The sequence below is a fragment of the Saccopteryx leptura genome, chromosome 1 (genome assembly GCF_036850995.1).
Source record: "Saccopteryx leptura isolate mSacLep1 chromosome 1, mSacLep1_pri_phased_curated, whole genome shotgun sequence".
NCBI classification, from domain to species: domain Eukaryota; kingdom Metazoa; phylum Chordata; class Mammalia; order Chiroptera; family Emballonuridae; genus Saccopteryx; species Saccopteryx leptura.
Genome location: NC_089503.1, coordinates 110,211,968 through 110,237,978, shown reverse-complemented (window position 1 = coordinate 110,237,978; position 26,011 = coordinate 110,211,968). Strand labels below are relative to the sequence as shown.

The following is a 26,011-nucleotide window of genomic DNA, read 5'->3' as shown; positions in this document are numbered from 1 at the left end:
CAAAGGTTTCTAGCTCACCAGCCTTAATCTCCTCAGTTCCCCATCTCCTTCCTTATCCCAGATACAAACTCTACACAAACTGGCATCTCACTCAGCACTCCGCCATCTTGGCTGCTTCTCCTGGCCTACTCCACGTGGCCTTTCTCTGCTCTCTACTCTCTCCTCTAATGATAATCTCAGGAACCAAGAGAGCAAACTCTCGTTCTGCCCCCATTTTATATTGTAGCTTCACAACCTCTAATCCAATATACAAAATAGGGAAGTCTCTAATACAAAGTCACTTCTCTGAGGCATGATTGGATTGTACCACCCCACATCAAAAAGGGTGGGAAAGGCTTAATCCCAAAACCAAGCCCCAGGCTACAAGGATTCTCAACACACATTAATATCACCTGGGCGACAGCCTCACGTGTGCAGCGCCATTTTTAACAAAGCGAGCATAATACATTTTATCTGCCCAACACAGTGATTTTGGTATTCTTAGGATATATTCTTAGGAATAGCTGCGTCAAAGGGCAATTCCATTATTAATTTTTTGAGGAATCTTCATACTGTTTAACACAGTGGCTGCACCAGTCTGCATTCCCCCCAGCAGTGCAGGAGGGTTCTCTTTTCTCCAAACCCTCTCTAGCACTTATTCTGTGTTGTTTTGTTAATGAGCACCATTCTGACTGGTGTGAGGTGGTATTTCACTGTGGTTTTAATTTGCATTTCTCTAATGATTAGTGACGTTGAACATTTTTTCATATGCCTATTGGCCATCTGTATATCCTCTTTGGAGAAGTGTCTATTCATTCCTTTTGCCCATTTTTTTGATTGGATTGTTTACCTTCTTGGTGTTGAGTTTTATAAGTTCTTTATAAATTTTGGTTATTAACTCTTTATCAGATGTATTGGCAAATATATTATCCCATTCTGTGGGTTGCCTTTTTATTTTGTAAATGATGCCTTTTGCTGTGCAAAACTTTTAGTTTCATATAGTCCCATTTGTTCATCCTGTCTTTTATTTCACTTGCCTGTGGAGATAAATCAGCAAAAATATTGCTACAAGAGATATCAGAGAGTTTACTGCCTATGTTTTCTTCAAAGATGTTTATGGTTTCAGGACTTACATTTAAGTCTTTTATTCATTTTAAGTTTATTTTTGTGAATGGTGTATGTTGGTGATCCAGTTTCATTTTTTTGCAAGTACCTGTCCAATTTTACCAACACCATTTGTTAAAGAGACTGTCTTTACTCTGTTGTATGCTCTTACCTCCTTTGTCAAATATCAATTGTCCATATAGGTGTGGATTTATTTCTGGGTTCTCTGTACTGTTTAATTGATCTGTATGCCTGTTCTAATGCCAGTACCAAGCTGTTTTGAGTACAATGGCCTTGTAGTATAACTTGATATCAGGAAGTCAGGTACCACCCACTTTATTCTTCTTTTTCAGGATTGCTGAGGCTATATTCCAGGTTTGTTTGGGTTTTTTTTTTTTTTTTGGTTCCATATAAATTTTTGAAATATTTGTTCTATATCTTTGAAGTATGCCATTGGTATTTTAATAAAAATAACATTGAATTTATACATTGCTTTGGCTTATATATATAAACATTTTAATGATGTTTATTCTTCCTATCCATAAACACAGTATATGATTTCACTTGTTTGTATCTTCCTTGGTGTCCTTTATCAATGTTTTATAATTTTCCGAGTACAAGTTTTTAACTTCTTTGGTAAAATTTACTCCTAGGTACTATATTTTTTTTTTGTTGCAATTCTGAAGGAGATGGTTTTATTAATTTCTCTTTCAGCCAGTTCATGGTTGGTGTATAAAAATGCCACTGATTTCTGAATATTGATTTTATATTCTGCCACATTGCTGAATTCATTTATCAGGTCCAGTAGTTTTTTGACTGAGACTTTAGGGTTTTCTATGTACAGTATCATATCATCAGCAAATAATGATAGTTTTATTTCTTCTTTTCCAATTTGGCTGCCTTTAACTTTTCTTCTTGTCTGATTGCTGTGGCTAGGACTTCCATAACTATGTTGAATAAGAGTGGTGGAATGGGGCAACCCTGCCTTATTCCTGATCTTAAGGGGATTGCTTTTAATTTTTGCCCATTGAGTATGATGTTAGCTGTGGGTTTGTCATAGATGGCCTTTATCATGTTGAGGTATGATCCCTGTATTCCCACTTTGCTGAAAATTTTGATCATAAATGGGTGCTGGGTATTATCTATTGATATTATCATGTGGTTTTGATCCTTTCTTTTGTTTATGTGTTGAATCACATTGATTGATTTGCGGATACTGTACCAGCCTTGTCTCCCTAGGATAAATACCACCTGATCATGATGTATGATTTTTTTTTATGTATTGCTGGATCTGGTTTGCTAATATTTTGTTGACAATATTAGCATCTAAGTTCATCAGGGATATTAGTCTATAGTTTTCTTTCTTTGTAGTGTCTTTGCCTGGTTTTGAGATCAGTATTATGATTGCCTCATAAAAGGAGTTTGAAGTCTTCCCTCCTTTTGAATTTTTTGAAATAGCTTGAGAAGGATAGGAGTTAGTTCTTCTTTGAATATTTGGTAAAATTCACTTGTGAAGCCATCTGGCCCAGGGCTTTTGTTTGTTGGAAGTTTTTTGATAACTGTTTCAATCTCATTTGATAAAATCAGTCTGTTTAGGTTTTCTGATTCTTCCAGATTAATTTTTGAGAGATTATATGTTTCAAGGAATTTGTCCATTTTGCTTAGGTTGTTTAATTTTATGGCATACAGTTCTTCATAGTATTTTCTTACGATCCTTTGTATTTCTGCTGTGTCAGTTGTTACTTCTCTCTCGTTTTTAATTTCATTTATTTGAGTTCTCTCTCCTTTTTTCTTGGTGAGTCTGGTTAAAGGTTTATCTATCTTGTTGACCTTTTCAAAGAACCAGCTCTTGATTTTATTGATCCTCTGTATTGTTTTTTTAGCCTGTATATCATTTATTTCCACTGTGATCTTTATTATTTCCTTTCTTCTACTTCCTCTGCTATCCTCCGCTTTCCTTGCTATTTTTCTCTAGTTCTTTTAGATGCAGAGTTAAATTGTTTATCTGAATTTTTTCTAGCTTCTTAAGGTATGCCTGTAGTGCTATGAGCTTCCCTCTCAGGACTACTTTTGCTGTGTCCAATAAATTTTGAGTTGCTATATTTTCATTTTCATTTGTTTTAAGAAAATGTTTATTTCTTCCTTGATCTCATTGTTAACCCATTCATTATTTAATAACATGTTATTTAGTTTCCAAGTGTTTGAGTGTTTTTCAGTTTTTCTATTGTAGTTGATTTCTAGTTTCATGCCATTGTGATCTGAGAAGATGCTTGATATAATTTCAATCTTCTTAATTTTGTTGAGACTCAATTTGTGTCCTAGCATGTGGTCTATTCTAGAGAATGTGCCATGAGCACTTAAATAGAATGTATATTCTGCTGTGTTAGGGTGAAAGTTTCTGAAGATATCTATTAAATCGAGTTGATCTAATGCGTCCTTTAAGTCTGTTGTTTCTTTATTAATTTTCTTTCTTGAGGATCTATCCAGTGATGTTAGTGGGGTATTAAAATCCCCTACTATTATACTATTGCTGTTGATCTCACCATTTATGCCTATCAAAATCTGCTTTATATATTTAGGTGCATAGATATTTATAATGGTTATCTTTTCCTGTTGGATTGCTTCCTTTATCATTATGTAGTGACCTTCTTTATCCCTTACTATAGCCTTTGTTTTAAAGTCTATTTTGTCTGATATAAGTATTGCTACCCCAGCTTTTCTTTTTCATTTCCATTTGCATGAAATATTTCTTTCCACTCCTTTACTTTCAGTCTATGTGTATCTTTTCTTTTGAGGTGTGTCTCTTATGACAGCATATGGTGTATAGGTCCTGTTTTCTTATCCTTGCAGCTACCCTATATCTTTTGATTAGAGTATTTAATCCATTTACATTTAAGGTTATTATTGAAATGTAGTTGTTTATTGCCATTTTATTTTTTAAATCAACATTCGTCTTTTACTAGAGTCCCCCCCCTCCTTTGTTCTTTTTACAGCCGACCCCTTAACATTTCTTGTGGCATTGGTTTGGCTGTAATAAATTTCTTGATTTTTTTTTTCGGTCTGGGAAGCTTTTTATCTTCTTCAATTTTAAATGATAGCCTTGCTGGATAAAGTAATCTTGGTTGTAGGCCCTTGTTTTGCATTACTTTGAATATTTCTTGCCATTCCTTCTGGCCTCTAATGTTTTTGTTGAGAAGTCAGATGTCATCCTTATGGTGGTTCCTCTGTAGATAATAGACTGATTTTCTCTTACAGCTTTTAGTATTCTTTCATTATCTCTTAATTTTTGTATTTTAATTATGCTGTGTCTTGTGTTGGCTTCTTTGGGTTCATCCTTAATGAAACTCTCTGTGCTTCTTGAACTTATGTGACATTTTTCTGCATCAATTAGGGAAGTTTTCAGCTATCATTTGATTGAACAAGGTTTTTATCTATGTTCTTTCTCTTCTTTTTCAGGAACCCCTATGATGCAGATGTTATTTCTCTTCATGTTGTCACAGAGCTCTCTTACAGTTTCCTCAGACTTTTTGAGCCTCTTTTTGTTGCTCTGCTTTCATGCTTTTCTTTATCTTTTCCTGTAATTCACTGATTCCATCCTCAGCTTCATCCATCCTGCTTTTAATTCCTTCTAGTGTAGTCTTCATTTCTGATATTGTATTTGCCATTTCTTACTGATTCTTTTTTATTATTTCAATGTCCTTCTTTATACTTGCTATCTTTTTATTTAGGTGCTTGTTATGTCCATCCATTGTTGTTGTAAGATCTTTGAGCATCCTAACAATCATTATTTTAAACTCTGCATCCGGTTATTCCATTATTTCTAACTCATTCAGATCTTTCTTTGGGGATTTCTCTTGTTGATTCATTTGGGATGCATTTCTCTGCCTTCTCATTTTGTCTGTGTATAAAAAGGGTGTGGCCACTGAAATCCAATAGGGGTGGCCTCTGTGTTCCCTAGGTGTGGTCTCTCTGCAGGCCCACCACCCCCTCTGCTACCACCTCAGACGTTCGGGCACAGTTTTGCCGGCACTGGCCCGCTATTGCAGCTTCCACCTCACCTCTGTGAGTGGGACTGCATTCGCATGCCTGGGCTGCAAGCTTTGGCTGGCCCAGCCTCCACACCTCACCCAAGGGCCGGACTGTGCTCGTGCACCTGGGGTGCAACCCCTGGCTCTCACCAGGTCTTCTCCCCACCCCCACAGGTAGGGCTGCATTCACATGTTTGTGCTGCAAGATCCAACTGGCCTGCTGCCTCCACCCTGCCCCCCGTGGGTGAGAGTGTGCTCTTACATCTGGGCTGCAAGCTTGGGCCACCCCCATTCACCCCACTCTCATCCTGGGACCGCAAGCCTCTGCCAAATGGGCCATGCAGTGCTCCTGTGCCCAGCCACAAGTCTCAGATGATTCCCTGGCTTTCGCCTTGCCCCTGTAAGTGGGACTGGAGGCAGAACCGCTCTGGTGTACCCGGCCTGCAACCATAGTTTGGATCGCATTCATGTGCACCTCCCACAGCCGTGGCCAGCACCCGGCCTTCGTTCCTGCCAGGTGGGACTGCCCTCCAGCCTGGGCCTCAGTTACGGCTGGCCCTGGCTTCCACCCCCACTGGTGAAACTGTACTCATGCCCGTACCGCAGCTACAGACAGCCCCCAGCCTCTGCCCCTCGATGGGACCACACTCCCATGTCTCACCGCCACCCACCCTCCATCAATCATTCAGCAGTGTTGGGGGTGGCGATGCAGCTCAGACCTTAGCACTCAACACTGTACCCCTGATGGCTCCCTGCTTCTAAGCAATTCTTTGCTCTGACTGCAGCAGGAGAGCTTCTGTTTGGCTGGTGACCTGCTTCACTTTGCTGGTCTTGCTGGTTCCAGGAAAAATATTCACTTTAGATTTGGGAAGTGACTCAGCCCAGGGGTTAGGGTGGCTGTCCCTCAAAATGTTTTTTTCTGTGCCTCTTAGATCATACTTTCTTCCTGCTACTTTGGTCCTCTAAGCTCTCCCCATCCTCCGGAGCCCTGGGAAGGGTTGTGAAAGGGGTTTTCTGCATGGACTCTTTAAGACGAATCTTGGGTCTGAGAAATCTGTCTCTTTCTCGCAAACAGTACCCTGGCTTGTTTTGCAGTTAATACTGTCCGTACCCCTCTTCTAGGCTCTGGGGCCACAGGCTGGGGCTTTGTTCCTGGTGCCCAGGACCCTCCCTTCTCCGCTAAACTTCCCTCCTGTCCTGCGATTCCCTCTGGGCTGCCACTCTCTCCTGGGAGCTGGGTAACTCTCTCCGTGTTTCCATTTCCACTTTCTCTACCAGTTTCATTGTGGGTTCTTCAGTGATCCTTGGTTAAAGAGTCCTTTTAATTTAGTCCAAAGTTGGTTTTTCCAAGTGATTGTTCTTGTAAGTTTTAATCACTTTGGTTCTGGGAGGTGGAAGTTGATATGTCTGCCTACTCCATCACCATCTTGTCACCCCCTGAATCTTATCATTTTTCACTTGAGAGCTTTTTGACACATTCTTGCCTCAGGTAACATTCCTATTGATCTCACTGTTTTCATTCTGTAAGAGAAGTCCCAGTGTTGTTAAAGTCAAATGGGATGGTATCTCAATCCCTGTTAGATAATAATTTTGTGGCTATATTACTTGAATGATAAACAGCAGAAGGTAGTATTACTTAAAAATTCACTGAATTAGATTATAACATTTCTCTGTTTAAAATGTGAGACATTGAATAGTATAGCACGTTTGGTTTCAAATCATCATTCCTTGATTCAGTCATCTGCATGACTCAGTTCTACTGCTGTATTTTGATGTAATCTAGAACTCAGAAATAAATTTAAAAGTCCTATGAATATCTTATTAGGAAAAATACATGCTTTTGTTTTAGATAAAAATTGTAGTAATGGATGGGAATTCCCTCTGAGTTTTTTATGTGTATTTGATTTTTAGAAAGCTAAGATTTTGAATATAACCTTCTCATTAAACAGAGAAGGCAGTACTACAGAAATACCTTTACATTTTTAGACATACAATGAGAACGGATGACTCAGCATACTTATTATTTGATAACCAAATTTTATGTCTCCATAAAGAACAATCACTTAACTAGACTTTCTTCTTTCCCATCAGCAGTCATAGAAAAAGGCCAACATTCATTAATATTTTTTTAATTAATGGAAATGCATTTAGGACTTCACAATTCTCGATTACATCTTCGAAACTATATTTACTGTCATGTATAAATTGATCTATTTCAGTTATGTACCCATTTAAAGAATCAGCTCTTTGATACTTTTTTCTAAAGTATATTGTAAATATTCAGTAATTTGAAATAAAATAGATTTACTTGAAGACAGTGTCTGCTTTATGTGAGCAAAGCTACTAGAAACTACACCAGGCCACACAGCACATGTCTAGTTTCTGTCCACAAGATTATGTTGTTTCTTTTAATCTTTGAGTGGTAGTATAATCAAAATATATTCATAACATTAGTAAAGATTTTTTTTTCTACATCAAAAATAGTTTTGTAATCCTGTTGCCAAAACTGTTTAGTGGCTATTTTGGTATCAGAGAGATATAAAATCAAAGTGCTTTGGAGGCTTCTAAAACTAACTTACAAATCCTATCCTAATGCCTGAAATTTAATTTTTTTTGTTAAGTGTTTTCTATTATAACTGTATTATTTTACATTTCAAACAGACCAGTGAACTCATTATTTGCTTAGGGATTATCGATGTGGCCAATGAAAATTCTAAATATTTCAAATATTTCAATTTAATTGAGTTTCATCTACAGATAGTATTATGTGATATAGATGGTATTTATTTTGCTTTTCAGTTCAAATTATTAGTGTCTTTTCTGCTATTTTTGCTCAACAAACTATGCCTTCTTCCTAGCTTGGAATACTAGAGTAACAAAGCTCTGAGAGGAGCTATTTGACCCCTCACATAGGTATATTGTCTGTGCCTCTAAATAAATGATTAGGTAAGTAGTTTTAAGTGGACCAATAATATGCTCATGTCACCTGCACTTTTATCCATAATGTTATGGATGGAATGTTTGTGCCTCCCCCAAAATTTATTTATTCCAATGTGATATTTTTTGGAGATGGGGCCTTAAGGAGATAATTAGGTCCTGAAGGTGGAGCCTTCATAAATAGTATTAGCATCCTCATAATAAGAGGTGAGGGAGCTAGCTGGCTTTCTGCTATGTGAGAACCTAGACACAAAATCAGCCCGTACCTTGACCTTGGAATTGCCAGCCTCCAGAACTGTGAAGGATAAAATTTTTATTATTGATAAGCCACCTAGTTCATGGTATTATAGTATAAAATCCAAGGCTGACTAAAACAACAATATTTGTTGATTTTTAAACAACAGTGAGTCATTTTGATATCACTGAAATTTAATATATCCTAGTCTTTAAAAGTACTCTAATTTTAAAAAATATATAGTTGCCCACTTTTAATCAAATACATTTAATTTGAATCAGCCACATCATTCATTATGTGATAAAATATTTCTGAATGGATCAAAGGTATTCTGGTATTCAAGACATTTGTCATCAATGACAGTGTAGCAGAGTTGAAAGAGTGCACAGAGTTGTCAAATCCCTAGGGTAAAGCCTTGTCTTGCTCTCTAACTGAGCACCCTTTACCTACTCTCTATAAACTCCAGTGCCCCATAAAAGGAAAGGTTAATTTTACCACTAAGATAACTTTTAAAATGGCTGATGTATAAGAAAAAAAGATGGCTAACTTAACCTTTGAATAACACTGGAAGTAACAGCTCTGTATCTAAAATACATAGATTACTCATCTTTGTTTTCCAAAATAACTAATACACAATGTTGAAAACAAGTAGAACAAGTGAAAGACTAGAAATAGTTCCTTCTTTATACTTAAAATGCTAACAATAACCTGAAAGCACTGAGGACAGTGGATAAGAGAATCCCATTGATTTATTTTCTCCAATTCTGCTAGGCAGATTCTGTTCTTCAACTCCCTTAAATGGATATAAGTATGAATCCCCAAAGGTATTTTTAACAAGATTGCAAGGGAAGGTTTCCATATCACTGCACTAACAGGATTTGCATGTAGTTGACAGCTGTGAAACATAAATAAACTATTATTGATGTGTTAAAAATATGCCACCACACAAAATAGACCAAAATTAATGTTTATTTTACATGAAATAGAAAATAAACATTTGCCCTGAACCAAATTCAGTAATTGATAGCAAAACATTTGTTTCCTTGATTTTGTTTTATTTTATTTTTTTCATGTGTGTTTTGCAACAGCAACAAGGAAATAAATGTGAAACTTCAGTCATTATAAAATAAGTGCTCTTCAATGTGTCTTGAAAAAGATCACCTGGATGGGTAGTTTTACATTTTAAGCAGGAAGCTAAACAGAATATGAGAAGACTTAAATACTAGTCCTGAATCTGTTATTAATTATATTTGTATGTGTATGTTTGAGAATTGCATACTTTCTTTCCCCACTATTGGGTTCTTTATTGTTAAAATTAAGGTTTCCAAAGGCCCCTGCCAACTATAAAATTCTGTAGTACCATCATAATTTAAAACTGAACAGAATCAGACTGCCAAGAAAGAATAATTTACATAGGAAATAGTGTAAAACAGGGAGCATCTTGTTCACAAAATGTTCATGTATTTGTTGCCATCTCCCATTTGCTTTTTAGCAATTTAGTCAAACATGATTCATGCACTTATCTAAAATGTTATGATCAGCACATTTTACAAGCAAAACAAAACAACAACAGCAACCCCCAGAAACACTCTTCATTGAATTGCTCATGAAAGCAAAGCAAAAGTCCACATTTCTGATAGACCAATAAATAGTATGATGAACTTCACATAGTGAATGAAGCACTTTTATAAATGAGCTCAATAAGCTATCAGATTGCTAAGGCAATTTCCTGAGTTAACCCCAGGAAGAGCTTATGACTAAAGGCCAAGAGAATATACATTTCCAAAAACAGGAAAATATGTTTTGATACTGGCAATTGTTATGCCATAAAATCAAAGTCCAGCCTTCAACCCATCAAGATCTTATCAAAAGTGGTAAGCTTCGCCACTAGCACACATATGAACTAGCACATACATGGACCAGTATACACTCGAATGGGTGGCAGAAGCAGAGGCTATGTTATTGATACCCCTTATCTTGCTTTTAGGCTGCTTGTCAAAATTTTGCAGCTAATGCAGTTTAGAGAAAGTGAGGAAGAGAGAGTGAACTGTTCTACCCAGAATTCAAACATCCAGATATAGGTAGAGATGAGTTTTTAAAAAATTGGCTCATTTGAATTCTCAAATACACATGACATATCTCTTTTCTGTCAAAACAGTGACATGGGCAATTGTATATCATTGCATATTTTACATTTCCATAAAACCACTTCCATAATCTGCAATGGTGGCTTTCTTTTACTCATTCCTTTTATTCTTTTTCTAAGCAAGAGGAGGGGTGATAGAGAGATAAATGCCTGCATGGCCCTGACTGGGATCCATGCAGTGGTGGTTTTCTAACCACTACAAGTGGTACATTCTATAACTTGTAGTTTAAATAGAAATCACTATACTTAATTGAAAATAGATAAGTAGGCACTTACAGTCTATTCTAGTACATTTATATTAATAAAATAGAAATATTATTAAAATTTTTGCATTACCTCATGAGTGGAAAGTTTTTGCTTTTGCTAAAAAATTCAGGAGTTTGTTCAATGGACCAAAAAACAGGAGAGTGTAATGATGATTTAACTTATATTGAAAACTTGTTTATTAATCACCTGAAGGCCAAATTAAAAAATAAAAAGGCAATGCTAAAATAAAGTAATGGATTGGTTATAATATAAAAGAAACACCCACTCTAGAGTAACATCATTGAAGGTTCATTAAAAGGATAAGAATTCTTTTGCAGTTTTCTCCAATGTGTCCTATTTGTCAATCATTGACAAAAATGAGTGTATATATGTGATAATCACTACTACATTGACATTTCCAGAGTCACATTTTGAATTTGCTTCACATAATCACAGTAAGTTTAAGAATAACTATTAAGTTCAATTACTATGTGACCATCTGCACATTATTTTCATATACTGTATTTTATATGTGGAAACTTCACATTGCAAAACAAACCATATCTGCTGTAAAAAGCATAATAAACAGATTTTAATAGTATGACCATAACATGGGCTATTGGAATATTTATGCTGAAGATGTAGGGAGGAATGCCTAATAGAGCTGAAATTCACTTTGTTTCAACATGGCATTGCTCTTTGACAATGTTTTTAGTATTATAGTTTATTGCTTTAGAATTACATAATTGGGATCAAAACTGATATTTTATGATAAAGGAATCTAGAAACTATGTAAGAGCAATAACTTATTTGCATGAATGTAGTAATTGGTAAAATGTATTATAAATATATTATATTATTTATTTAGTAGCAAAATCAGGTGAGGTAAAAAGATAGGTTTTGAAGTTTTCATTTCACAGATTAGGAACATCATGCTTTGCAGGACTGTGATCCCAAGATCTAAAATCTGTTAATTAGTAGTGACAAGCATTTATATCTATGGTTCTCTCCACTCCACTATTCCCCACATCCATCAGCACACTAAAATCATCACAAATGCTCTACATATGTAAAATGCCCAGCCCTTATGCTAGACTAATTAAAGCAATTGCTGAAGAAGCCACACCAAGACTGGTAGGAAAAGCGGCAATGCAGAGAGGGCTGCCCAGCTACCCAGAGCAAACAGCAGCTGGGAGAGATTCGCGTGGTGGGAAGTGAGTTTATCAGAGAGGGGAGGGTCCTGAGCCCCAGGAACAAAGCCCCAGCCTGCATCTCCAGAGCCCAGAAGAGGCGTAAGGACAGTATTTAGCTGGAAACAAGTCAGGATACTGTTTGTGAGAAAGAGACTGATTTCTCAGACCCAGGATTCTTCTTAAAGGGACCGCGCAGAACACCTCTCTCACAACCACTCACCCGGGGCTCTGGGGGACAGAGAGAGAGGAGAGTACCAGAGCAGCAGGAAGAGAGTGTAATCTAGGAGGCACAGGGAGAAACATTTTGGGAGACAGCCACCCTAAACCCTGGGTCGATTCACTCCCAAATCTGAAGCGAATATTTCCCCTGGAAACAGCAATACCAGCAAAGGGAAAAAGGAGAGCAGCCAAACAAGCTCCCCCACGGCACTCAGAGCAGAGTCGCTTAGAAGGACGGAGCTTTCCGGTCTACAGTAGTGAGTGTTAGGGTCCGAGCTGCAGCGCCCGCACCCCACATGGCTGAGGGCTTGCCCAAGGGCGGGCAGCAGTGGGACGCAGAAGTGCAGTTCTGTTGGCAGGGGCGGAAGCCTGCTGGCCACCACTGGGCTCACATGTGAGCTCAGCCTTACTCGGCTGGGGAGGAGGTGGCGTGCAAAAGCGGTCAAACCCAGCTGCCGGCAGCCTGTAATCTAGCCTGCGGGAGAAGGGTGGGAACCCTAGAAGGGGTGGAGACCAGCCCTTGAGCAAGGGCGCATGAGCACAGCTTTGCCCTGCCCATGGAACCAAGGCTTGAGGCTTGTGGCCTGACTTGGGAGCCAGCTCCTCCCACAGGGGTGGAGCCAAAAGTGCAGAACAGGCAGAGTTCCACTACTGAGCTGAGCGTGGGCATGCAATTCTGCCCAAATGGGTAGAGCCAAGGCTAGCAGGTGTTCCATGAGTGGGCTCCCCCTGCAAGGGTGGGGCGAAAGCCCGGGAACAGGCAGAGACCCGCAGCTGAGCAAAGGTGCTCACCACTGCCCTCAGGGCCGAGCATAACACCACCCACAGGGCCGGGGCAAAGGCCAAAGCCACGAAGCCTTGTGCACCCAAGCATGTGATCACAGCCACTCTTGTGAAGGAGAGGTGGAAAAACCATAGCAACAGCCCCAGTGGACAGGCACCAGCAACACCCAAACCCAAAAGAAGTAGGCACCAACAGAAGAGGTGGTGGCGGGCCTGCAGACAGACTATACCTAGGAAACAGAGGCCATACCCAGTGGACTCCAGTGGCCAAAACTTTTACACAGAGAAAATGCGAAGACAGAGAAATGCAACACAAATGAACCAGGAGAAATCCCCAGAAAAGGACCTAAATGAATCAGATATAACTAAATTACCAGATGCAGAGTTTAAAATAATGATTGTTAGGATGCTCAAAGATATTAGAACAACAATTGATGGTCATTATGAACACCTACATAAAGAGATTGCAAACATAAAAAAGGACATTGAAATAATAAAAAAGAATCAATCATAAATGACAAAAACAATATTTAAATAAAGAACACAATGGAAGAAATTAAAAGCAGGATGGATGAAGTGAAAAATCGAATCAGTGTGGTAGAGGATACGATAAAAAAAGGCAAGGAAGCAGAGCAGAAAAAAGAAAAGAGACTCAAAAAGTCTGAGGAAACTCTAAGAGAGCTCTGTGACAACATGAAGAGAAATAACATCCGCATCATAGGGGTTCCTGAAGAAGAAGAGAAAGAACAAGGGATAGAGACTTTGTTCAAGCATATCATAGCAGAAAACTTCCCTCAATGAAGGCAGGAAAACATCTCACATGTTCAGGAAGCACAGAGAACTCCATTAAGGAGAAATCCAAAGAAATCAATACCAAGACACATCATAATTAAAATACCAAAGCTAAGTGATAAAGGGAAAATATTAAAAGCTGCTAGAAAAAAAAAAAAAGACTATCACCTACAAAGAAGCCCCCATAAAGATGACTTCTGACTTTTCAGCAGAAACACTTGAGGCCAGAAAGGAATGGCAAGAAATATTCAAAGTAATGCAGAACAAGAGCCTACAACCAAGACTACTTTATCCAGCAAGGCTATCATTTAAAATTGAAGGAGAAATAAAAAACTTCACAAAAAACAAAACAAAAAACTCAAGAAATTCACTACAACCAAACCAAGGCTGCAAGAAATGCTAAGGGGACTGCTGTAAACAGATCAAAAGATGCACATAGGCTGAAGATAAAAGGATGAAAATAAAAAATTTACGCAAATGTAAATGAAAAAAAAAGCTGGGGTACCAATACTTTTATCAGACAAAATGGACTTTAAAACAAAGACCTTAGTTAGAGATAAAGAAGGTCACTACATAATGATAAAGGGAGCAATCCAAAAGGAAGATATAACCATTATAAATATCTATGCACCTGGCCCTGGCCAGTTGGCTCAGTGGTAGAGCATCGGCCTGGCATGCAGAAGTCCCGGGTTCGATTCCTGGCCAGGGCATACAGGAGAGGTGCCCATCTGCTTCTCCACACCTCCCCCTCTCCTTCCTCTCTGTCTCTCTCTTTGCCTCCCGCAGCCGAGGCTCCATTGGAGCAAAGATAGCCCGGGCGCTGGGGATGGCTCCTTGGCCTCTGCCCCAGGTGCTAGAGTGGCTCTGGTCGCGGCAGAGCGTCGCCCCGGAGGGGCAGAGCATCGCCTCCTGGTGGGCAGAGCGTCGCCCCCTGGTGGGCGTGCTGGGTGAATCCCAGTCGGGCGCATGCGGGAGTCTGTCTGACTGTCTCTCCCCATTTCTAGCTTTGGAAAAATACAAAAAAAAATTAAAAAATAAATAAATAAATAAATATCTATGCACCTAATATAGGAGCACCTAAATATACAAAGCAGACTTTGATGGATTTAAAGGGCGAGATCAACAGCAATACTATAATAGTAGGGGATTTCAATAACCCATTAACATCATTAGATAGATACTCAAGAAAGAAAGTTAACAAAGAAACAGTAGATTTAAAGGACATATTAGATCAACTCGATTTAATAGATATTTTCAGAACCTTTTACCCTAAAGCAGCAGAATATATATTCTTTTCAAGTGCTCCTGGTACATTCTCTAGAATAGACCACATGTTAGGGCACAAAAGCAGTCTCAACAAATTTAAGAAGATTGAAATCATATCGAGCACTTTCTCTGATCACAATGGCATTAAACTAGAAATCAACCACAACAGAAAAACTGAAAAATACTCAAGCACTTGAAAACTAAATAGCATGTTATTAAATAACAAATGGGTAAACAATGAGATCAAAGAAGAAATTAAAAATTTCCTAGAAACAAACAATAATGAGCATACATCAACTCAAAATTTATGGGACACAGCAAAAGCAGGGAGGGAAGTTTATAGCATCACAGCCATACCTCAAGAAGCTAGAAAAAGATGTAGAGTCTTTTTGACCCTACATCTAAAAGAACTAGAAAATGAACAGCAAGTAAAGCCCAGATGTAGTAGAAGGAAGGAAATAATAAAGATCAGAACAAAAATAAATGACATAGAGGCTAAAGAAACAATACAGAGGATCAATGAAACCAGGAGCTGGTTCTTTGAAAAGGTAAACAAGATCGATGAATCTTTAACCAGACTCACCAAGAAAAAAAGAGAGAGGACTCAAATAAATAAAATTAGAAAAGAGAGTGGAGAAATAACAACTGACACAACAGAAATACAAAACATTGTAAAAAAATACTATGAAGACCTGTACGCCAAAAAACTAGACAACCTAGATGAAATGGACAAATTCCTTGAAACATATAATCTCTCAAAAATTAATCTGAAAGAATCAGAAAACCTAAACAGACCAATTACAACAAGTGAGATTGAAGCAGTTATCAAAAAATTCCCCAAAAAGAAAAGTCCTGCGCTTGATGGCTTCACAAGTGAATTCTACCAAATATTCAAAGAACTAACTCTTATACTTCTCAAGCTATTTCAAAAAATTCAAGAGGAAGGAAGACTTCCAAGCTCCTTTTATGAGGCGAGCATAATTCTGATTCCAAAACCAGGCAAAGACAAAAAATAGAAATTTATAGGCCAATATCCCTGATGAATTTAGATGTAAAAATCCTCAACAAAATATTAGCAAACCGGATCCAGCAATATATGAAAAAAATCATACACCATGATCAAGTGGGATTTATTCTTGGGAGGCAAGGCTGGTACAATATTTGCAAATCAATCAATGTGATTCATCACATAAACAAAAGGAAGGAGAAAAACCATATGATAATTTCAATAGATGCAGAAAAAGCATTTGATAAAATTCAGCACCCATTCATGATCAAAACTCTCAGCAAAGTAGGAATACAGGGAACATACCTCAACATGATAAAGGCCATCTATGACAAACCCACAGCCAACATCATACTCAATGGGCAAAAATTTAAAGCAATCCCCTTAAGATCAGGAACAAGACAGGGGTGCCCCCTTTCACTACTCTTATTCAACATTGTTCTGGAAGTCCTAGCCACAGCAATCAGACAAGAAAAAGAAATAGAAGGCATCCAAATTGGAAAAGAAGTAAAACTATCATTATTTGCAGATGATATGATATTGTATATAGAAAACCCTAAAGTCTCAGTCAAAAAACTACTAGACCTGATAAACAAATTCGGCAAGGTGGCAGGATATAAAATCAATACTCAGAAATCAGAGGCATTTTTATACACTAACAATGAACTGTCAGAAAGAGAAATCAAGGAATCAATCCCCTTTACCATTGCAACCAAAAAAATAAAGTACCTAGGAATAAATTTAACCAGGGAATTTAAAGACTTGTACTCAGAAAATTATAAAACATTGATAAAAGAAATCAGGGAAGATACGAACAAGTGGAGGCATATACTGTGCTCATGGTTAGGAAGAATAAACATCATTAAGATGTCTGTATTACCCAAAGAAATTTATAAATTCAATGCAATACCAATTAAAATACCAATGACATACTTCAAAGATATAGAACACATATTCCAAAAATTTATATGGAACCAAAAGAGAACACGAATAGCCTCAGCAATCTTGAAAAGGAAGAATAAAGCAGGAGGAATCACACTTCCGGATATCAAGTTATATTATAAGGCCATTGTACTCAAAACAGCATGGTACTGGCTTAAGAACAGGCATATATAGATCAATGGAACAGAATTGAGAACCCAGAAATAAACCCACACTTTTATCAACAACTGATATTTGACAAAGGAGATAAGAGCCTATGTTGGAGTAAAGACAGCCTCTTCAACAAATGGTGTTGGGAAAATTGGACATCTACCTGCAAAAAAATGAAACTAGACCACCAACTTACACCACTCACAAAAATAAACTCAAAATAGATAAAAGACTTAAATGTAAGCCATGAAACCATAAGCATCTTAGAAGAAAACATAGGCAGTAAGCTCTCTGACATCTCTCGCAGCAATATATTTGCTGATTTGTCTTCAAAGGAAGTGAAATAAAAGACAGGTAAACAAATGGGACTTTATCAAACTAAAAATCTTCTGCACAGCTAAAGACAACAAGAACAGAATAAAAAGACAAACTACACAATGGGAGAATATATTTGACAATGCATCTGATAAGGGGTTAATAACCAAAATTTATAAAGAACTTGTAAAACTTAATACCAGGAAGACAAACAATCCAATCCAAAAATGGGCAAAAGAAATGAATAGACACTTCTCCAAAGAGGACATACAGATGGCCAATTGGCATATGAAAAAATGCTCAACATCACTAATTATTAGAGAAATGCAAATTAAAACCACAATGAGATATCACCTCACACCAGTCAGAATGGCACTCATCAATAAAACAACACAGAGCCCTGGCCGGTTGGCTCAGTGGTAGAGCGTTGGCCTGGTGTGCAGAAGTCCTGGGTTTGATTCCCGTCCAGGGCACGCAGGAGAAGCGCCCATCTGCTTCTCCACCCCTTCCCCTCTCCTTCCTTTCTGTCTCTCTCTTCCCCTCCAGCAGCCAAGGCTCCATTGGAGCAAAGATGGCCTGGGCGCTGGGGATGGCTCCTTGGCCTCTGCCCTAGGTGCTAGAGTGGCTCTGGTCACAACAGAGTGATACCCAGGAGGGGCAGAGCGTCGCCCCCTGGTGGACATGCCAGGTGGATCCCGGTCGGGTGCATGCGGGAGTCTGTCTGACTGTCTCTCCCCGTTTCCAGCTTCAGAAAAATACCAAAAAAAATATAAATAAAATAAAAAAATAAAACAACACAGAATAAGTGCTGTTGAGGATGTGGAGAAAAGGAAACCCTCCTGCACTGCTGGTGGGAATGCAGACTGGTGCAGCCACTGTGGAAAACAGTATGGAGATTCCTCAAGAAATTAAAAATCGAACTGCCTTTTGACCTAGCTATACCACTGTTAGGAATATACCCCAAGGACACCATAGCACTGTTTGAAAAGAAGAAATGCACACCCCTGTTTATGGCAGCATTGTTCACAATAGCAAAGATCTGGAAACAGCCCAAGTGTCTGTCAGTGGATGAGTGGATTAAAAAGCTTTGGTATATATATACTATGTAATACTACTCAGCCATAAGAAATGATGACATCGGATCTTTTACAACAACATGGATGGACTTGGATAACATTATACTGAGCGAAAGAAGTAAATCAGAAAAAACTAAGAACTATATGATTCCATACAGAGGTGGGACATAAAAATGAGACTCGGAGACATGGACAACAGTGTTGGGGTTACAGGGTGGGGGGAGGAGAGGGAGGAGTTTGAAGGAGGGGAGGGACACAAAGAAAACCAGTTAGAAGGTGATGAAAGACAATTTTAACAATGTCACCCCATTAAAATTAATAATAATAATAAAAAAAAGAATGTGTCTCAGGGCTAATTCAGGCAGTTAGAAGAATAGTATAAGGATGTTAATTTTGCTTCTCAGGCCACATCCTGAAAAAGGGGCCCCAAGCAAATTGGTGATTTGGCTCCTCTGATTTTGCCAATTGGATTTAAAAAAAAATAGGTCAGGAACGCCCTGAAATGGAACTAACAACACATGAGCATAAATTTAAACGACTTTTAGATACTGGAGCTGATGTATCTGTTATTGCTAAGCTACATTGGCCTCCTTCCGGGCTCACTCATGCAGCAGCCACAGAATTACAAGGTATAGGGCAGAGTAAATCCCCGCAACAAAATTCTAGTTTTCTACATTGGGAAGATTAAGAAGGTCATTCTGGATTTTTTAAGCCTTATGTGCTCCCTGGATGGCCAGTTAATTTGTGGGGTAGAGATGTTTTGAAAAATATTGGAGCATTGCTTGTCAGTCCTAATGGTTTAGTCAGTACTCAGATGCTAGATCAGGGATTTTTGCCCACTAAGGGACTAGGGAAAAAACAGCGAGAAATTCTCACCCCCATAGAAGTGGCATCCAATACCAGAAGATGTGGATTAGGATATCAAAATTTAGCACAGGGGCCTTGGTAGCTCCTGCTACCTCAATAATGCATTGTGTAGACCCAGTTACTTGGAAATCCAATAATCCTGTATGGGTATCCCAATGGCCCCTCTCTCAGGAGAAACTTAGGGCAGCTGCTCAGTTGGTACAAGAGCAGCTACAGCTTGGGCACATTGAACCATCTAATAGCCCATGGAATACACTTCCATATTTTGATCTTGTTGCCTCCTGGATTATCAAGGGGCATAGGCGACCCTTACAGCTTATAGGTTTTGAGCCTCAAAATTACTGTTGCTCCTTTTTTCAAAGGATCAACAACAATGGCTCTGGGAAACTTCCACTAAATGGCAAATCGCTTTTGCAAATCAACAAACAACTTTATACTGAAACTGTCAACTTAAAATCAGCTCAAAGTCTAGAATTATATGCCATTATCATGGCTTTACAGCATTTGCCATATTCCCCCTTTAATCTATATACAGACAGCAAATATTTACTTATGATGTTTCCACTATAAAGACTGCTGCCTTAGGGACAAATGCTGATGAACTATTTCAGCAGTTCCTTCTTCTTCAAAGAATTGTATGGCAACATAGAGCTCCATGTTTTATAGGACATACTCAAGCTCACACCATGCTCCTTGGAGCTTTAGCACAAGGAAATGCCCTTTTATTTCTCTTTTTTTTTCTTTCTTTTTTTTTTTTTTTTGTATTTTTCTGAAGTTGGAAATGGGGAGGCAGTCAGACAGACTCCCGCATGCGCCTGACCAGGATCCACCCAGCACGCCTACCGGGGGGGATGCTCTGCCCATCTGGGGTGTTGCTCTGTTGCAACCAGAGCCATTCTAGTGCCTGAGGCAGAGGCCATAGAGCCATCCTCAACGCCTGGGCCAACTTTGCTCCAATGTAGCCTTGGCTGCATGAGGGGAAGAGAGAGACAGAGAGGAAAGAGAGGGGGAGGGGTGGAGAAGCAGATGGGCGCTTCTCCTGTGTGTCCTGGCCGGGAATTGAACCTGGGACTCCTGCACGCCAGGCTGACACTCTACCACTGAGCCAACCAGCCAGGGCCTAGGAATGAATGCTCATGAACAGGAGATGCCAAATATTTTTCTCCTGCAAACTATTACTTTCTTTATTTGATCCAGCTAATAACACTGTCTTGTCTTTTTCCAAATAACTCCGATATATGGAAAAGATTTATATAGGTGGATGGGGATCCTCAAACCCCTCAGTGAGATCTTCTGAGCATGGCTTTTAAGATACCAAGAGGCAGAAAAAGCCCAATAAAGATCAGAACTACCAGCTTTTAGGATGCGCCCTTAAAGGCTCCAATGCCCCAAAGGGGTCTCATAGGATGCCATCTGGGTCTTGCTTCAATAGTGGAAAGGAAGGTCATTGAGCTAAAGCTTGCCAGACTTACATGCCTCTGCTGGGAGGAAACAGGAACACTGGAAGGTAGGCTTCCCACTCGCTCCTCTGAGGGAGGGTTCAGTCTCTTCCAGCCCTGCTCCAACCACCTATGACCTAACCTTGCACAGAATGCTGGGGTTTGCCACTGAAGGCTGAAGGTGCCCAGGGCCATCAGTCCCATCTACGACACTGTGGATGAGCCTAAGGTATTTCTTCCAAGAAGCAGGTAAACTGATCTCATTTGCACAAGGGCCACTTAACTATATCTTGCCTGAATAGTCAGGTTTTTTATTCTTCCCTCAAAGATCTCTGTTGTGGGTGTTGATAGTCCTATTTTCTGCTGCTTTGTTTAATATATAGTGTTTCCTTTATTTCTCCTACCTCAATGCCCCACTCATATTTCAGCCTGGGACCTACTCCTAATTTAGAGCTCTCTTTCCCCCTTTTGCCAATTTCTATTATGAATGTACCTTTGCCACCCAGCTTAGTGTATCCCAAGGTTCTCTTTACCAAGCCACAGTCACAGAGCTCCAGGGAAAAGCACCCTGGTCTCATCTCTTCAGGCAGAGGAGAACAGAAGCTCCATCTCCACACATGCTGCAGATGGCTTTTCCAGTCTACCTGAATCATTACCAGCTAGAAGCAGCGGTCATTGGGACTTGGACGTGAGCTGCAAAGTATAGAATTGTGACAACAATTTCAATGCCATGTGGACTCTTCCTGGATGTGGACTTTTCCTGGACTCCTGCTCCTTGTGACAGCTCCTAACAGACTGAACGGGGGTTGGGTTGCATTTTTCAGGGATTTGGCAAGGTGTTGGGGTCAACTTGGACTTGGCAAACATGTTAAGGACACTACTCTTTTATGGATTCTTGCTGTATTGGCCAAGAGTTTGCTTAAAGGCTTTTAATCACTGTAAAAAAAAATAGAAGACTGGACAAAGAAGATGTGGCTCATATACACCATGGTTTACTATTCAGCCATAAGAAATGATGGCATCGGATCACTTACAACAAAATAGTGTGATCTTAATAACATTATATAGAGTGAAATAAGTATATCAGAAAAAACTAAGAACTGCAGGATTCCATACATTGGTGGGACATAAAAACGAGACTCAGAGTCATAGACAAGAGTGTGGTGGTCACGGGGGGGGGGGGTGGAGGGAAGGAGGGAGAGGGGGGAGGGGCACAAAGAAAACTAGATAGAAGGTGATGGAGGATAATCTGACTTTGGGTGATGGGTATGCAACAGAATTGAATGACAAGATAACCTGGACATGTTTTCTTTGAATATATGTACCCTGATTTATTGCTGTCACTCCATTAAAATTAATAAATATTTTTCCAAAGATATCTGAACAGCAGGCAGGTACATGAAAAGTTGTTCAACATCACTAATCATTGGGGAGATGCAAATCAAATCTGTAATGAGATATCACTTCACACCTGTCAGAATAGCTACCATTGAAAAGACATGAGATAAAAAGTGGTGGTGAGGACACAAAGAAAAGGGAAATCTACTTTTTTTGGAGAGACTATCAATTGATTAAGTCACTATGGAAAGCAATCAAAGTTTCACAAAATATAAAAGAGAGAATCATTATATAATCCAGCAATTCCATCTCTGGGTTTACCTAAAAATATAAACACAGGATGTCATAGAGATATATGCACTTTCATATTTAATTGAGCATTATTTTTTTTTTAATTTTATTTATTCATTTTAGAGAGGAGAGAGAAAGGGAGAGAGAGAAGAGAGAGAGACAGAGAGAGAAGGTGGGGAGGAGCTGGAAGCATCAACTCCCATATGTGCCTTGACCAGGCAAGCCCAGGGTTTCGAACCGGCAACCTCAGCATTTCCAGGTCGACGCTTTATCCACTGCGCCACCACAGGTCAGGCGAGCATTATTCATAATAGCTAAAAAGTGTCCAATGGATAAATAAAGGATGTATAGTTTATATACTATATATAGTGATGAATATGTTAAGTACTGAATTGGAGGAATCCTTCATGATATAAATGTATATCAAGTCATCATGATGTACACTTTAAATGTCTTACAACTCAACTTTTTAGTTATACTTCATTAAAGGTAAAAAAATAATCTTTAAAAAACAAAGGAAGAGGTGAATAGCTTCAGGGTTCCTTGTAAAACATTCAGGTTCAGATTTCCCCCCACTTTATTGTTACATTAATCAGCAAGATTGCAGCTCCCAATTTTTATAAAGTAGGCTTTTACAAAATTTTCAAGGTACTTTTAGTCACCATTTGTGATTCAATTAGTTTTATAACCGAAGCTAAAGTAGTCATTTTCAACCATAACACAGTTCTAAGGCTTCTACAACTTCAAAAAAATTAAGAAATAAACTATTATATATAGTCAAATGGGAAACTAAACAAATAATATACTGCTCACTAAAATTAGAGAATATTTCAAAATCAATATGAAGCAATTGAACATCCCCTAATTATTGTGAGCAGTATAAATAATATTGAGCAATGTCACAAAAAGTCTATATAAACATCAAATATGTGTGTGTATATGAAAGAGTACCAAGAAAACAGAAACTTAGAGGACAGGATTCATAACGTATCTAATAGGAATTCCAGAAACAAGATAAAGTAGAAAAATAGTAGCAAAATTTGAAAAGAATATTGCTTAGAATTTTCCAGAATTATAGAAAAGCACAAATCTTCAAATTTGAAACCAATATCAATTAGTGAGCAGGATAACTAAAAATCAACTTTTGACCACAGAAAACACAATAAATTTCATAATACTAAAACTAAAGATACATAATACCTACCTACAAAAGAATAACTTCATGAACTTTTCCAAAGAAATTATAACAGACCACTAAGTGAAAATTTTTTTCTAAGTGAAAATTTTTAAGTATAGAAGAAACATAGAAATTATACTAAAATTTTTTACCCAGATAGTCTGTCTACCTTTCATAAATAGATGGAAAATAATGATAAGTGAAGATATATAAAAAACAAAGCCTTAAAATATATGATCTCTCATTGAAAGAACTATAAACAAATGTACTTCAGATAAAAAAAAAGTAAACCCAGAGGACAAGTGCATAAAACAATTTAAAATGTAGCACTGAAATTAATAAATATGTGAATAAACTGAATGAACCATTTCTAAGAAATATAAAAACTAAACAAAAACTCATACTGGCAATTATAGTATTCCTCTTTAGCAATATAAGGAGAGTAATAATGCTGAGAGTATATGTAATAGGAAGAACAGGTTTTGGTTAGAGAAAAAAGTATGCGCAGATGATTAATAAATTATTTGAAAACATCAAAGTAGAGGTCAAGCATATATTTCAGAAACAACAGTAAGAAAAGTAAAGAGGCAATGCATTTAATAAGTGGAGTTAAATCTATAATGTTTAACAACAAAGACATACTAGAATTAATAATACTAGTATTTATTTAAGAGCCACTTAATTTGCTAATTAAATTATTACATTAAAATACAAACATATTTCAATTATTTTTCTGTATTTCCCATATATTTTAGTTTCAGTATATTTGTTATATTTCTTTTAAAATATATCTTTCAGTGACAAAATATAATTTTTGTCAAAAGAAGATTATTGAAATGTGATGAGGAAATGTAATTCTTCTATTTATCAAGAAAATGTGACACTAAGAACAAACACAATTTGTTATTATAAGCATTTCTTCCCAAATGGAAGCCTATTAGCTCTAGAAAGTATTTGTTTTGTTCTTAGGAGGTTGTGCATCATTGGAGAACAAAAGCACAAATAATGTAACCTTTCTTGGGCCTCCATTTTAATCACACACTTGCCTAAACATTTTACTCTTTGGAGGCACTAGTCATTCTTAAAGAATACCTCATTGTATTAAAAAAATACATTGGGTTTTATTTTTCAGATTTTTTTGAGAGTACTGTACTCAAGCATAATGTAAATGTAGTACATTATAATTATATTTATATTATGAACACTGCAAATGAACAGAAGTCACAGAGTTATAATCTACAGGTTTCATAGATATCTCACACATTTAGTTCTGCTTCACTAAAACCTATATATCATATATATATATACATGAACACGTGTATGTGTGTGTGTGTGTGTGTCTTACAAGGTTTCTGATCATTCATATAAGCTTTGATTGATTAGCTGCTAAGTCAATGAGTTTCAAAATGTTTTCCTGAGGGAAGCAGAGCAAGGAAAGTTGTACATTTTTCAACTACCAAAATATCTGGGGGAAAAAATATTCAAGAAAAGGCAGGCTAGAGTACCCCAAAAGAACTAATGTTAATCATGACAGTGATATTTAAAATCAAATATATAAGAATACTTAACTCTACTCCCAACCCCAAAATTTCTATGCATGGCCAGGCCAATGCCCATGCTTCTAAAGGAAAAACAGTAGAGCAAATGGCGGAATTAGCATCATCCCACTTCATTTTTTTTTATTATTATTGATTTTTAGAGAGAGAGGAATGAGAGAGAAAGAGAGAGAGAGAGAGAGAAGGGGGAGGAGCAGGAAGCATCAACTCCCATGTGTGCCTTGACCAGGCAAGCCCAAGTTTTCGAACCGGCAACCTCAGTGTTCCAGGTCGACACTTTATCCCACTGCGCCACCACAGGTTAGGCCCCACTTCATTCTTATAAAGAACCATAGTTCCTAAGCCAAGTGCTCGGATCTGTTATAGACAGGATTTTAAAAAAGTGTGTGTGTGTGTGTGTGTGTGTGTGTGTGTGTGTGTGTGTGTGTGTGTAAGGGGAGAAGAGGAGGGAAGGATGGAAAAGGAAGGAAAAGAGGGGGGAGAAAAAGGAAGAGAGGCATGTAAGCTTGAGCACTTGAGGGAAAGAGTGTGACAAATGCTAGAATGTTTTTTTGTTTGTTTCTTGTTTTTTTTTTTTAGCAAGAGAGATAGACAGACAGAGAGACAGAGAGAGAAAGAGACAGACAGGAAGGGAGAGAGATGAGAAGCAACAATTCATACTTGTGGCACCTTAGTTGTTCATTGATAGCTTCTCATATGTGCCTTGATCAGGAAGCTCCAGCCAAGCCTGTAACCCCCTGCTCAAGCCAGTGACGTTGGGCTCAAGCCAGTGACCTTGGGCTCAAGCCAACGACTATGGGGTCATGTCTATGATCCCATGCTCAAACTAGCAACCCTGTGCTCAGGCTGGTGAACCTGCACTCAAGCTGGCAACTTCAGGACACCTGGGACCTTAGCATCCAGGTCGATGCTCTATCTATTGTGCC

The 26,011-nt window shown here is 38.2% G+C and overlaps 1 pseudogene; it reads right to left on the bottom strand.

Annotated features, from left to right (window-relative positions):
• The window catches only part of LOC136388118 (perilipin-2-like), a 158,836-nt pseudogene that overhangs the window by 5,648 nt on the left and 127,177 nt on the right, over positions 1-26,011 (bottom strand).